Source organism: Nicotiana attenuata, unplaced genomic scaffold (assembly GCF_001879085.1).
Source record: "Nicotiana attenuata strain UT unplaced genomic scaffold, NIATTr2, whole genome shotgun sequence".
Classification (NCBI taxonomy): Eukaryota; Viridiplantae; Streptophyta; class Magnoliopsida; order Solanales; family Solanaceae; genus Nicotiana; species Nicotiana attenuata.
In genome coordinates, this window is record NW_017670720.1 from 308,171 (window position 1) to 321,280 (window position 13,110).

A 13,110-nucleotide genomic window follows, 5' to 3' on the forward strand; every position below is an offset into this window, starting at 1 on the left:
TGTTTAGTTTTCAGTTTCTTTAACTTCTTCTTTTACTTCAATCACTTGTACTTATTATGCAAAATCTCTCTTTTAGTTGTCTGATTTTCAGTACTGTTTGTCCCCAAACTTCCGCCTCTTTCACTTTTTTTCGAATTACTTGCACCAGTTATTTGACCCCTTCTCCTTTACTTGTGTATCTTTCTTTAATTATAAAACTTCCTTCTTCCAAATTTCAGCACTCTTTAAACGTCTTGTACTTCTTTTATTTGCAACCGTTATGTGAAAGTTACCTAGTATTTACAATGCTTGCTTGATTACTTGTTGTTTGTATTTAAAGTCACAATTGTAGCATGGCCGGGAACCACACTAGTGGATCTTGAGGGGTGCCTAACACCTTCCCCTCGAGATAATTTCAAGCCCTTACCCAACCTCTGGTTTTCTATATCAAATTCATCTTTAGTGTCCTAATGCACTTAATCATTAGGTGGCGACTCTTCTAAATTGTAAACCCGATTCCCAAAAGGAAAGGAGTTGTCCGCCCAAATGTCATAAATCCGATTTCGCGAGAAAAAAGGGACAGCATGGCGACTCTACTGGGGATTTCTTTAAGGCTTTTACCATTTCATGCTATTTGTGACTTTATGTTTCTTTACATGTCTTTACTTGTTTAAATGCCTTTAAGTATTTATTCTTTCTTCTACTACGAAACTAACTTGGCTCTTTGTTTCTTTTCTTAATGCTTTCCTTTATCGCTTTCCTTTAATACTGTTGTAAATTAGGAGAAACTGTTGTAATTATTACTCTATGAACGTGCAAATACATGACAATTTGTTTCATTATCGTAACTGCATATTCAACATCATATTCCACTCGTGCGAAACAAAAGACCATAGCAACGCTTATAATGAGTGGTTGCGCCCTTCCGATACTATCGTCACCTTAATCCGACAAAGGCATATTTGCGGTAAAACCAGTTGATCAACGGTGTAGTCGACGGTTCCGTGCCTTTCCCTCTTGAGTTGTCCGCTCAAGGGTACCAGTCTAATACTCCATAGAAACCCTACTCTGTTTAATTGTGCATGCATCATTGTCAAACTTAGCTGAGTCAGTTGTGTTGTCCGCATAATGACTCTTTGTCCGCTCAAGGGTACCAGTCTAATACTCCATAGAAACCCTACTCTGTTTAATTGTGCATGCATCATTGTCAAACTTAGCTGAGTCAGTTGTGTTGTCCGCATAATGACTCTTTAAGATAGCCTTGTCCAAAGTCTACTGGGTTTCCTTGAAACCCAAACGGACACTACCACGTTCTGTGCATTCATTTGGAGAAATAAATGCTTCTTATGCTAATTGTTGATATTAAATAGTCGAGTCTGGCGGGGGTAAGGGTCTAACACTTTTGTCTTGCAGAAATGAGGCACGAGGTCTCCATATTCGGCATGGTCACCAACATTCACCCCAAATTGTTAAGATGGTGGGAAGATCTTCATTCCAGTGATCATGCTCTTGTCCGAAAATATCTAGGAAACCTACCTTCTCTCCTAGAAATTCAACCCGACAATAAAATCATAGAAGCTGCCACTCTATTCTGGGATTGTGATAGATCGGTATTCTGCTTCGGAGACATTGAGATGACACCTTTGCTTGAGGAGATAGGAGGACTGGCTAGAATACCGTGGGAAACTCTGGGTTTGTTGATGCAGAAAAACCGCAAAGGTAGAGGTTTTCTCAAAATAATGGGTCTAAAGAAGAATCCTGATTTGACATGTTTGAAGGAGTCGTACATTCCCTTTGACTATCTGTACGAAAGGTACAGTCACAGCAAATCTTACCGTACTTATCCTGACGAGTTCGCCCTTACATCATTGGGGCATATCCATCGAAGGGTCTTTGTCTTCATGTTCTGTTTCTTGGGGATGATAGTGTTCCCAATGAAGAAAGCAAGAATCCATACCAGGCTAGCTATGGTCACCAAAACTCTAATGGAAGGAATTGACGGACAACCATTCAGTCTCGTGCCAATGATCATTGTAGAAATATACCGAGCCTTAGAAAGGTGTCAACAGGGAGCCAAGCATTTCGAGGGTTGTAATCTGCTACTTCAACTATGGCTCATGGAACACCTCCAAAAAGGTGAATACCGACAGGAAATCCATCGTAAAGACTGGGACGATCATATCGCCTTTCATCACCCGAAGCGAATGAATTATATGCCCAACATGTTCGCCCTACCGGAGAATGCTAGAGAATGGGTCGAAGTCTTTGATCATCTGACTGAGGACCGAGTGCAATGGATGTTCGAGTGGTTCCCTACTGAAAAATTCATCGTCCGATCTAGGGATGCGCCATTTCTAATATTGATCGGTTTGAGGGGGACCTACCCTTATGTCCCTCTTCGAGCTATGAGACAGGCTGGTAGCAAGCAGGTTATACCAAGGGTCGACAAGATGAGTCACTTTCGAGCTGACTTCCAAAACAATGATAGTCCGCACAGGTGCAAGGCTCAACTTATGTGGCACTACAAAATTGTCTTGGGAAAAGACACCATCGAATCGGATCTCTACCATGCTAGTTGTACCCCACATTATTCAGGCTGGCTGGAGGACAATCACAACAGTCTGGGTCAACCTGGGTTTGTTCGAGGTCACAGAATCATCGATGAACGGGCTAAAGCACAAGTAAAGTACAACCAACTGCGCAAGAGGATGTGGGAATGTGAAAAGGAGCATCGTGAAATACAAGAAGCCAATCAAAAATTAATTGAAGAATGGAAGGATATGGCTGTCAGCGCCAACAAACGACTGATCTGCTTGGAGCGGGGTATAGTGAAACTGGAGAAGAAGTTTCTGAAGAGGGTCGAAGACTGCCGAGTTGCTGAAGGGAATGAAGGCGGACACTTGTCCAGGGCCTACTTGCTGCTAGGACTACGCGAGCTGGGAGAGCTGTACGAGGGAGCTAACGCTGCCGAATCTGGGGAAGGTCCTTCTGGGACCAAATAGATAGGAGTTTTTATTTTCCTTTGAAAATGTAATAAGGCCTATGGCCACTAGTAACATTTTTATTTCATGTTATTTAGTGTCGTTTTGGGATTCGTCTTATTTTCTTATCAATAAAATGAGGCATTTAGCATTCTAAGTTCTCCAAATTTAGCAGGCCTACCTCGGGCACAACGAGGTCCCCAAAATTAGGACACGCTTTATATTTCCTGCACTACGTGTTTAAATATTGCAACATCTTTTCTTATAATCCTTACTAACTTATCACCTTTTGTTTTTACTTTTGTTTATTCCCCTCCCCAAAAGATTAGTTCGTGAACTCTGGCAACATCAGCATATTTTACAAGATCCAGGGGCCCTCCACCTACTCCTCCTCCCAGTCCCGTCAGGCACAAAGGCAAAAGAAGAATGGAAGATTCAAACAACTCAGCTGAACGAGTAGAGGTCACTCGTAGTGCCATGGTCCCCAAGGAAAATGCCTCTCAAATAGAACAAAAGTTACTGAAATTCCAAGAAGAGCTTGATCAAGTCCGGAATTTGGCAAGTCTGTCATTTTCCCTTACCGCTCCAGAAGTTACTCAGAATCCCATACCTCCACAAAACGTCCCAAACCATCCCGCTCCTCACCACCACTGCAATACTTGCCACACTCCCAACAACACTCCGCTGCTCATCCCGGAACCATTGAACTCCACAAATGACCACTGCCACAACCAACACAACACCCCCATCTATGTGGAAACTGTGCTGCACCCTACTCAACCCATCTCAAGCACACCCGAGTCCGATGACAAAGACTCGCTCATCAGAAATTTGGCCAAAGAGCTTAAGAAGTTAACCACCAGATCCAAGGCGTTGAAGGAAGTAAGGGAATTGAGGGGCTAAACTATGAAGATTTATGCATACAGCCCGATGTCGAACTGCCCGAGGGGTACAAACCTCCCAAGTTCGAAATGTTTGATGGTACAGGAGATCCCAGGGTTCACTTGAGAACATACTGCGACAAGCTGGTCGGAGTAGGAAAAGATGAGAAGATCCGCATGAAGCTTTTCATGAGGAGCCTGAAAGGAGATGCTCTGTCTTGGTACATTAGCCAAGACCCAAAGAAGTGGTCAAACTGGGTAAGTATGGCGTCCGACTTCATGGACAGGTTCAGGTTCAACATGGAAAATGCACCGGATGTGTTTTACATTCAGAATTTAAAGAAGAAACCCACAGAAACGTTCCGTGAGTATGCCACTCGTTGGAGATCAGAGGCTGCTAAGGTTCGACCTGCTTTAGGGGAAGAACAAATGAACAAGTTTTTCGTCCGGGCTTAGGATCCGTAATACTATGAAAGACTGATGTTGATCGAAAACCATAAATTTTATGACATCATCAAGCTAGGAGAAAGGATCGAGGAAGGTATCAAGAGTGGAATGGTTACAAACTTTGAAGCTTTGCAAGCCACCAACAAGGCTCTACAGTCTGGTGGTACGTCCAAGAAAAGGGACTTATGTGCCGTAATGGTTGCACAGAGAACCACATCACCTGTCAAATACCAAACTTACCCAATACCTCCACTTACATATCAGCCCACTCCAAATTTCCAAACACCCGCACCCTCCTACCAAACACCACCGCCTACCCATCAATCGCCTCCACCTCCTACATACCAACCTGTTTCACCCAGATATTCCCAGCCCGCACACGTCTACCAAGCTTACAACACTCAACAATCCCACTATCAATCACCTCCCCCTCGCCAAAACTTTCCTAGACCCCGACCAAATTTCGACCGCAGACCTCCCAAACAGTATACCGCCATTGCCGAACCAATCGACCAGCTGTATGAAAGACTCAAAGCTGCTGGTTATGTCACCCCTATCCCTGCCATAGCCCCTGAAAACCCTTCCCACGGGTCAACCCAAATAAAACCTGTGCATACCATTCTGGCATGAAGGGGCATACTATTGATGAATGCCGCTCCCTGAAGGACAAGATCCAGGATTTGATTGACAACAAGATCATCATGGCAAAGGAGCCTGCTCTGAATGTCCGCAACAACCCTCTACCAGACCACAAGGGTGGAGGTGTTCACATGATTGAAATAGAGGATGATTGGGATCCCAAGGGATCGATCGGTTTGATCACAGAAGGCGACGATCCAAAGAAGCCAACAGTCACTCTTAATCCGATTGTAGTCCAAATTCAGCCTTCTGGAGATGCCGAGGTGAACATGTCCATACCACTTGAGTTTGAAACACCAGCCTCTACAAAGACGCCAACACCAATTGAGGTCGAGTTTGGGTCCCCAAAGGCGCTTGAGCCATTTGAAGTTGCTGTATTACCTTCCAAAGCAAGGGTGCCCATTCCAGTAGCAATGATAGCCGTAACACCCTTCTACGCAAAAGCCATACCATGGGACTACACAACCGAGGCAAGAAGGAAGGGGAAAGCCAAGTTCGGGGAAACGGTTGTGGCATAGGGTATGACAAGAACCGGCAGGGTTTATACTCCGGAACACTTGGTTGAGTCAAGTAAGCATACCTCTGGGCAACAAGCCATCACTGAAACCGAGCCCGATGATCTCTGGAGAAAGATACAAGCGAAGGAATACTCAGCCAGTGATCAGTTGAACAAAACACCGGCGCAGATTTCTATCCTGGCTTTGCTACAGAGTTCCGATGCACACAAGAATGCCTTATTAAGAGTGCTGAGTGAGGCATATGTACCAAGCAATATCACTGGAGGAGAAATCGCAAACATGGTGGGTCAGGTATTGGAAAGTCACAAAATCACTTTTCATGAAGATGAGCTACCAACAGAAGGGTTGAGTCACAACAAGGCATTGCATATCACCGTACAGTGCAAAGATTATTTTATCACCAGGATCCTGGTCGATGGAGGGTCCAGTCTTAATATTTTTCCGTTGGTAACACTCAGGACATTAGGAAAAGGGCTGCATGAAATCAAGGACGGGGCCATCAACGTTAAGGCTTTCGACGGTTCTCAAAGGTCCACTATTGGGGAGATTAGCTTATGTTTGCAGATGGGGCCCACTTGGTTGGATGTTGACTTTCAAGTGATAGACGTACCGGCATCTTACAATCTGTTGTTGGGACGACCATGTATTCATGCCGCCGGGGCCGTGGCATCAACACTACATCAGGCAGTGAAGTTTGAGTGGAACCACTAGGAGGTGATCACTCATGGCGACAGTAGCAATCCCATATACAGTCGCCAGACCATCCCAGAAATCGGAGGAAGAAGAAGGATAGGCGGAGAAACTTACCACCACATCGAACGAGTCAACGCCGTCGATAAAGATAAGTGGTGGGATAATAAAATTGAAGCATATTGAAGTGGAGCGGGTATGAACCTAGCAAGGGACTTGGAAAAAATCTCCAAGGAATCGCTAAGCCCATCAAACTCAAGAAGCACGGCACCACCTTCGGATTGGGATATGAGTATACCTGGAAGGAATTCAATGAATGGTCGCCACCCTGGCACGGTCCTTACTATCCGTTGGAGAAACCAATACCGCGTTTGGAACAGACTTTCCAACTGGCCGAGGTTATCTACGGGTCAGAAGAAGAGGAAGCATTAGCAGCAATAAGGAACTTGTTCCTAGAAGATGATGACATGGATTGCTGTGTTATTTTTTAGGAGGAGGGGGAGGAAGGCCCTTCCATACAGGCTGTAAGCGGAGGAGCATGCCTCAACAACTGGACCGTCAAAACCACCAGAGCCCGGCGTGCTTCGGGGTAGCAAGGCTGAACAAACACCATGCATTATCTTATTTTACTAGTTTACTTTCCTTTCGCATTTTTGTTTTGGCAAGAAAGAGCTCCAATGTTTAAAACATTTATGGAATTTATCAAAAGCAATTCAGTTTTCTTATAAATCTTACTCTTATTATTTTCTCTCATTACTTTACTTATACAGCATTACTATTACTTATCTTGATGAACCGATGACTGTGACTTGCAACGAGACAACGCAACAAACGGACATAGATTTAGAGGAAGATGATATACCGGAAGAAATTGTTAAAGAAGTTGAGAATTTTGAGAATAGACCTAAGTCCAACCTGGACGAGACCGAAATCATCAACCTGGGAGATGCCGGAAGCATCAAAGAAACACGAATCAGCGTTCATTTGTCACCATCAGAGAAGGAAGAATATACAGAGTTTTTAAGAGAGTATGAAGACATATTTGCCTGGTCATACGACGACATGACTGGTCTAAGCACATCCATTGTGGCTCACAAATTGCCGACTGATCCGGCCTGTCCACCAGTGAAGCAGAAGCTCAGAAAGTTCAAACCTTACATGAGTTTGAAAATCAAGGAAGAAGTCACTAAGCAGGTCAAAGCTAAGGTTCTCAGGGTAGTAGAGTATCTGACATGGTTAGCCAATATTGTGCCAGTACCGAAGAAGGATGGGAAGGTCAGAGTCTGTGTCGACTACCGAGATCTCAACCGGGCCAGTCCAAAAGACGACTTCCCCTTGCCGAATATACACATCTTGATTGACAAATGCGCCAAGCATGAGCTGCAGTCATTCGTTGATTGTTTTGCTGGATACCACCAGATATGGATGGATGAAGAGGATGCTGAGAAAACGGCTTTCATTATGCCGTGGGGAATGTACTGCTACAAGATGATGCCGTTTGGGTTAAAGAATGCAGGGGCCACCTACATGAGGGCCATGACCACCATTTTTTATGACATGATACACAAGGAGATCGAATTGTATGTAGACGACGTCATCATTAAGTCCAAGAAAGCCGTTGATCACATGGAAGATTTAAGGAAATTCTTCAATAGCCTGGGAAGGTACAACCTGAAATTGAACCCCGCAAAATGTGCATTCGGGGTTCCAGCTGGAAAATTGCTTGGGTTCATTGTGAGTCGCCGATGGATAGAATTGGATCCATCAAAGGTCAAAGCTATCCAAGAATTGCCACCGCCAAAGAACAAGAAAGAAGTAATGAGTTTCTTGGGGAGACTTAACTGCATCAGCCGGTTCATAGCAAAATCTACTATCATCTGTGAGCCAATCTTTACGATGCTGAAGAAAGACGCCGCTACCAAATGGACCGACGACTTCCAGAAAGCCTTCGACAGAATCAAGGAGTACTTGTCAGCACCGCCAGTTTTGGTTCCGCCCGAGCCAGGTAGACCCCTGTTACTCTACCTTGCGGTACTAGATGGAGCGTTTGGTTGTGTTCTTGGGGCAACATGATGAAACGGGGAGAAAAGAGTAGGCCATCTATTATCTCAGCAAGAAGTTCACCCCGTACGAGGCCCGGTATTCTTTGTTGGAATGCACCTGTTGTGCTTTGACTTGGGTAGCTCAGAAGTTGAGGCACTATTTCTGTGCTTACACCACATACCTCATCTCAAGAATGGATCCGCTGAAGTACATCTTTCAAAAGCCCATGCCTACTGGCAAGCTAGCCAAGTGGCAAATCCTGCTGAGTGAATTAGACATTGTCTACGTAACTCAGAAAGCAATCAAAGGACAGGCACTAGCAGACCATCTTGCCGAGAATCTCGTGGACAGAGAATACGAACCCCTGAAGACGTATTTTCCTGATGAAGAGGTATCATTTGTAGGAGAAGACATTGCAAAATCCTATGATGGTTGGAGGATGTTTTTCGATGGAGCAGTAAATTTTAAAGGAGTTGGCATAGGGGCAGTCCTAGTATCAGAAACCGGTCAGCATTATCCGGTATCCGCCAAGCTCAGGTTCCCCTACACCAACAATATGGCCAAGTACGAAGCTTGCATCTTAGGGCTGAAGATCGCCATTGACATGAACGTCCAATAGTTGCTAGTGATTGGAGATTCGGATTTGCTTATACATCAGGTCCGAGAAGAATGGGCGACTAAGAACTCCAAGATACTCCCGTATTTGCATCATGTACAGGAGTTGAGGAAGAGGTTCACAAAGACAGAATTCCGGCATGTTCCTAGAGTCCAGAATGAGTTTGCCGACGTATTGGCTACCCTATCATCTATGATTCAGCATCCAGATAAGAACTTCATAGACCTTATTCCAGTAAAGATTCATGATCAGCCAGCTTACTGTGCTCATGTCGAGGAAGAAGCAGACAGAAAGCCTTGGTTTCACGACATCAAGGAGTATTTAGCCAAAGGAGAATATCCAGAGCTTGCAAATGCTACTCAGAAGCGCACACTTCGTAAATTGTCCAACAACTTCTTTCACAGCGGAGGAATCCTGTATAGGAGGACTCCGGATTTGGGTTTGCTAAGGTGTGTTGATGCAAAGGAAGCATCTAAACTGCTAGAAGAAATTCATGCCGGGACCTGCGGTCCACATATGAACGGTTTCGTCTTAGCCAAGAAGATACTCCGGGCAGGTTATTTTTGGATGTTTATGGAGACTGCATCCAGTATGTTCGAAAGTTCCACCGCTGTCAGATCCATGCAGACATGATAAAAGTGCCTCCAAATGAGCTTAATGCAACAAGCTCGCCATGGCCATTCGCCGCATGGGGAATGGATGTTATTGGACCAATCGAACCTGCCGCATGAAACGGGCACAGGTTTATCCTAGTAGCAATTGATTATTTCACCAAATGGGTTAAAGCAGCATCTTACAGAGCAGTGACTAAGAAAGTCGTGGCCGACTTCGTCCGTGACCGTATTGTTTGTCATTCGGGATTCCAGAATCAACCATTACTGATAATGGTTCCAACCTCAACAGTGACTTGATGAAGACTATGTGTGAAACCCTCAAGATCAAACACAAGAATTCCACAGCTTACAGGCCTCAGATGAATGGAGCCGTAGAAGCCGCCCAACAAGAACATCAAGAAAATTCTAAGGAAGATGATAGAAAAGCATAAGCAGTGGCATGAGAAATTATCATTTGCTTTATTGGGGTACCGCACCACAGTCCGCACATCAACCGAGGCAACTCCCTACATGCTGGTTTATGGTACAGAGGCGGTCATTCCCGCCGAGGTAGAAATTCCTTCCTTGAGGATCATACAGGAAGCAGAACTCGACGATGCAGAATGGGTAAAGAGTCGCTACGAGCAGTTAGCTCTTACAGATGGAAAAAGAATGAATGCATTTTGCCACGGTCAACTTTACCAGAACAGAATGTCCCGAGCCTTCAACAAGAGAGTCAAACCAAGACAGTTTACACCAGGGCAACTGGTGTTAAAGAAGATTTTCCCGCATCAGGATGAGGCCAAAGGGAAGTTCTCTCCCAACTGGCAGGGTCCGTACATGGTTCACCGGGTTCTAACAGGAGGAGCCCTCATACTTGCAAAAACGGACGGAGAAGTTTGGCCGAAGCCGATTAATTCAGATGCAATGAAGCGATACATGTCTAACCATTTATGATTTCCTTTATGATGTAATTTGAACTACGTCTGACCTGATTCCCATTTAAGAGGGGATACGTAGGCAACCTTATGGGTTCAGTCACAATTCAATAAAATTTTCATTTCCCCCGCAATTGGAAATTGGGGCAGAATTTAGAGGAGGACCCTCAAAATTCCGAAGTAACTTCAGCCGATCATCGCAAGCAACCCTCAGAAGCAGCAGCCCAGTAAACTGGGCAGAATTTTGAGGAGGACCCTAAAAATTCCGTAGCAGGAGAGGTTGCAATGTCCTGAACCACGTCGCAGTCGTCGGTTCATCTAAAACTATTTCTTAAATATATACGATATGCCATATCTTTAACAAATTCATGCATATTTATCATCGGAATTGTTTTGTTTAGCAACGCTACCCCAGGGATACCCACAGTATCACCAAATCAGAAGCCGAGCCGGTCAAGCGAAGTCAGCGAGGCCACGGAACTAACCTTTCCCCTCTACAAAACTCACGATTTTTCTTTGGATGTAGGCACCCAAGTCACAAGTTTATATATTACGCACTCCTACTGCTCAGGAATATGATTCTCGGAATTATTGCTTCACAATCGCTATCCACATACAATATCCCCAGCAGCCACAATATCACAATCAGCAACCAGTTGTCAGTTATCAGCTAAGAGTCTTTTATTACTATTCGTCTTTCATCTTTTGCATAGGGCTACTATTCTGCCTTCCGAGGTTATGCTCTACCTCCATCTGCATTCCTCTGCATTGCATAAGGCTACCTTTCTGCCTTCCGAGACTAAGCTCTGTCTCCATCTGCATTTTTCTACATTGCATAAGACTACCTTTCTGCCTTCCGAGGTTAAGCTCTACCTCCATCTGCATTTCTCTGCATTGCATAAGGCTACCTTTCTGCCTTCCGAGACTAAGCCCTGTCTCCATCTGCATTTCTCTGCATTGCATAAGGCTACCTTTCTGCCTTCCGAGGTTAAGCTCTGCCTCCATCTACATCTCTCTGCATTGCATAAGGCTACCTTTCTGCCTTCCGAGACTAAGCTCTGTCTCCATCTGCATTTCTCTGCATTGCATAAGGCTACCTATTCTGCCTTCCGAGACTAAGCTCTGTCTCCATCCACATCGACTGTAAGATCGCCATTGAGTTCTCTGCATTGCATAAGGCTACCTATTCTGCCTTCCGAGACTAAGCTCTGTCTCCATCCACATCGACTGAAAGATCGCCATTTTATTTACACTTTGCATGGTTGAAATATCGCCACTTCATTTAAATCTTGCATCGGCTGAAAGATCGCCATTTTATTTACAGTTTGCATGGCTGAAATATCGCCACTTCATTTAAATCTTGCATCTGCTGAAAGATCGCCATTTTATTTACACTTTGCATGGCTGAAATATCGCCACTTCATTCAAGTCCTGCATCGGCTGAAATACCGTCACCTCATTAAAATTTTGCATCAGCTGAAATATCGCCACCTTTTGCATTTCATGGGCTGAAAGACCGCCAAATTATCCAAGGGCGTCATTGTTCGGAGGCACCATTTGCATAGCCCGAGAACGCCATGCCATGGCCTGAGGACCCCAGTTTATCTTTTGCATAGCATTATTCAAAGGCATCATGGTTCGGAGGCATCATTCTCATAGGCCGAGAACATCATTTCATAGCCGGTGAATCCTTTATTATACGCTTCATGGCCCAGGACGTCATCTTAACCGTCCAAAGACAGCATTCATGGTCCAACGGGAACTTGCATCACGTTTAAATTTATGCACAATATATGCGCTCGTATTGTTTATTTGCAGGCAAACCAGCTAGCAACGGCCATCCCAGCAGAAGCGATCCCGCAACCCGGTTACTGCAGCTCTACTAAACTCATAACCACCACCCCAGCCCGAATATCTCGTCCGTTCTTGAAAATCTCCATCGGCATGTTTCGCCGACGGATCCCTAACTACAGACGGCCTGATTCCTGTAAGACCAGGGATATGCAAGCAGCTTAGGAACCAGAGCACGGTCAATCATTTCAAACCATCCCGTTCGGTTAAAATTGGTCATCATATCTTTACCCAACAACTCTTCCATCCTTCCCGGGTAAAGAGGGGCAGCTATTGATACCCAATTTTTCCATGCATATTTTCACATATACAAAATACTTTCAAAATAACATATATATGTATATATAAGCATGCCTAAGGATTTTAGTAATTTTTTCCAACTTTTTAATGATTTTTAAAATCAATTTATTGTCCATTTTAGCAGTACAAAATCAGTAATTATTCCCAAAATCTTCAATTTTGGTGAATAATTTATTTTATTCCCCATTTTTATACAAAAATATAGTTAAGGTCAATTTTTNCACATCAAGATGAAGCCAAAGGGAAGTTCTCTCCCAATTGGCAGGGTCCATACATGGTTCATCGGGCCCTGACAGGAGGAGCCCTCATTCTTGCAGAAATGGACGGAGAAGTTTGGCCAAAGCCAATCAATGTAGATGCAGTCAAGCGATACTATGTGTAACCGTTTATGATTTCCTTATGTAATTTGAACTACATCGGACCTGATTCTTGTTTAAGAGGGGATACGTAGGCAGCCTTATGGGTTCGGTCACAATTCAATAAAAAATTTGTCATTTCCCCCGCAATTGGAAACTGGGGCAGAATTTTGAGGAGGACCCTCAAAATTCCGAAGTAACTTCAGCCGATCATCGCAAACAGCTGTCAGAAGTATCAACCCATTAAACTGGGGCAGAATTTTGAGGAGGACCCTCAA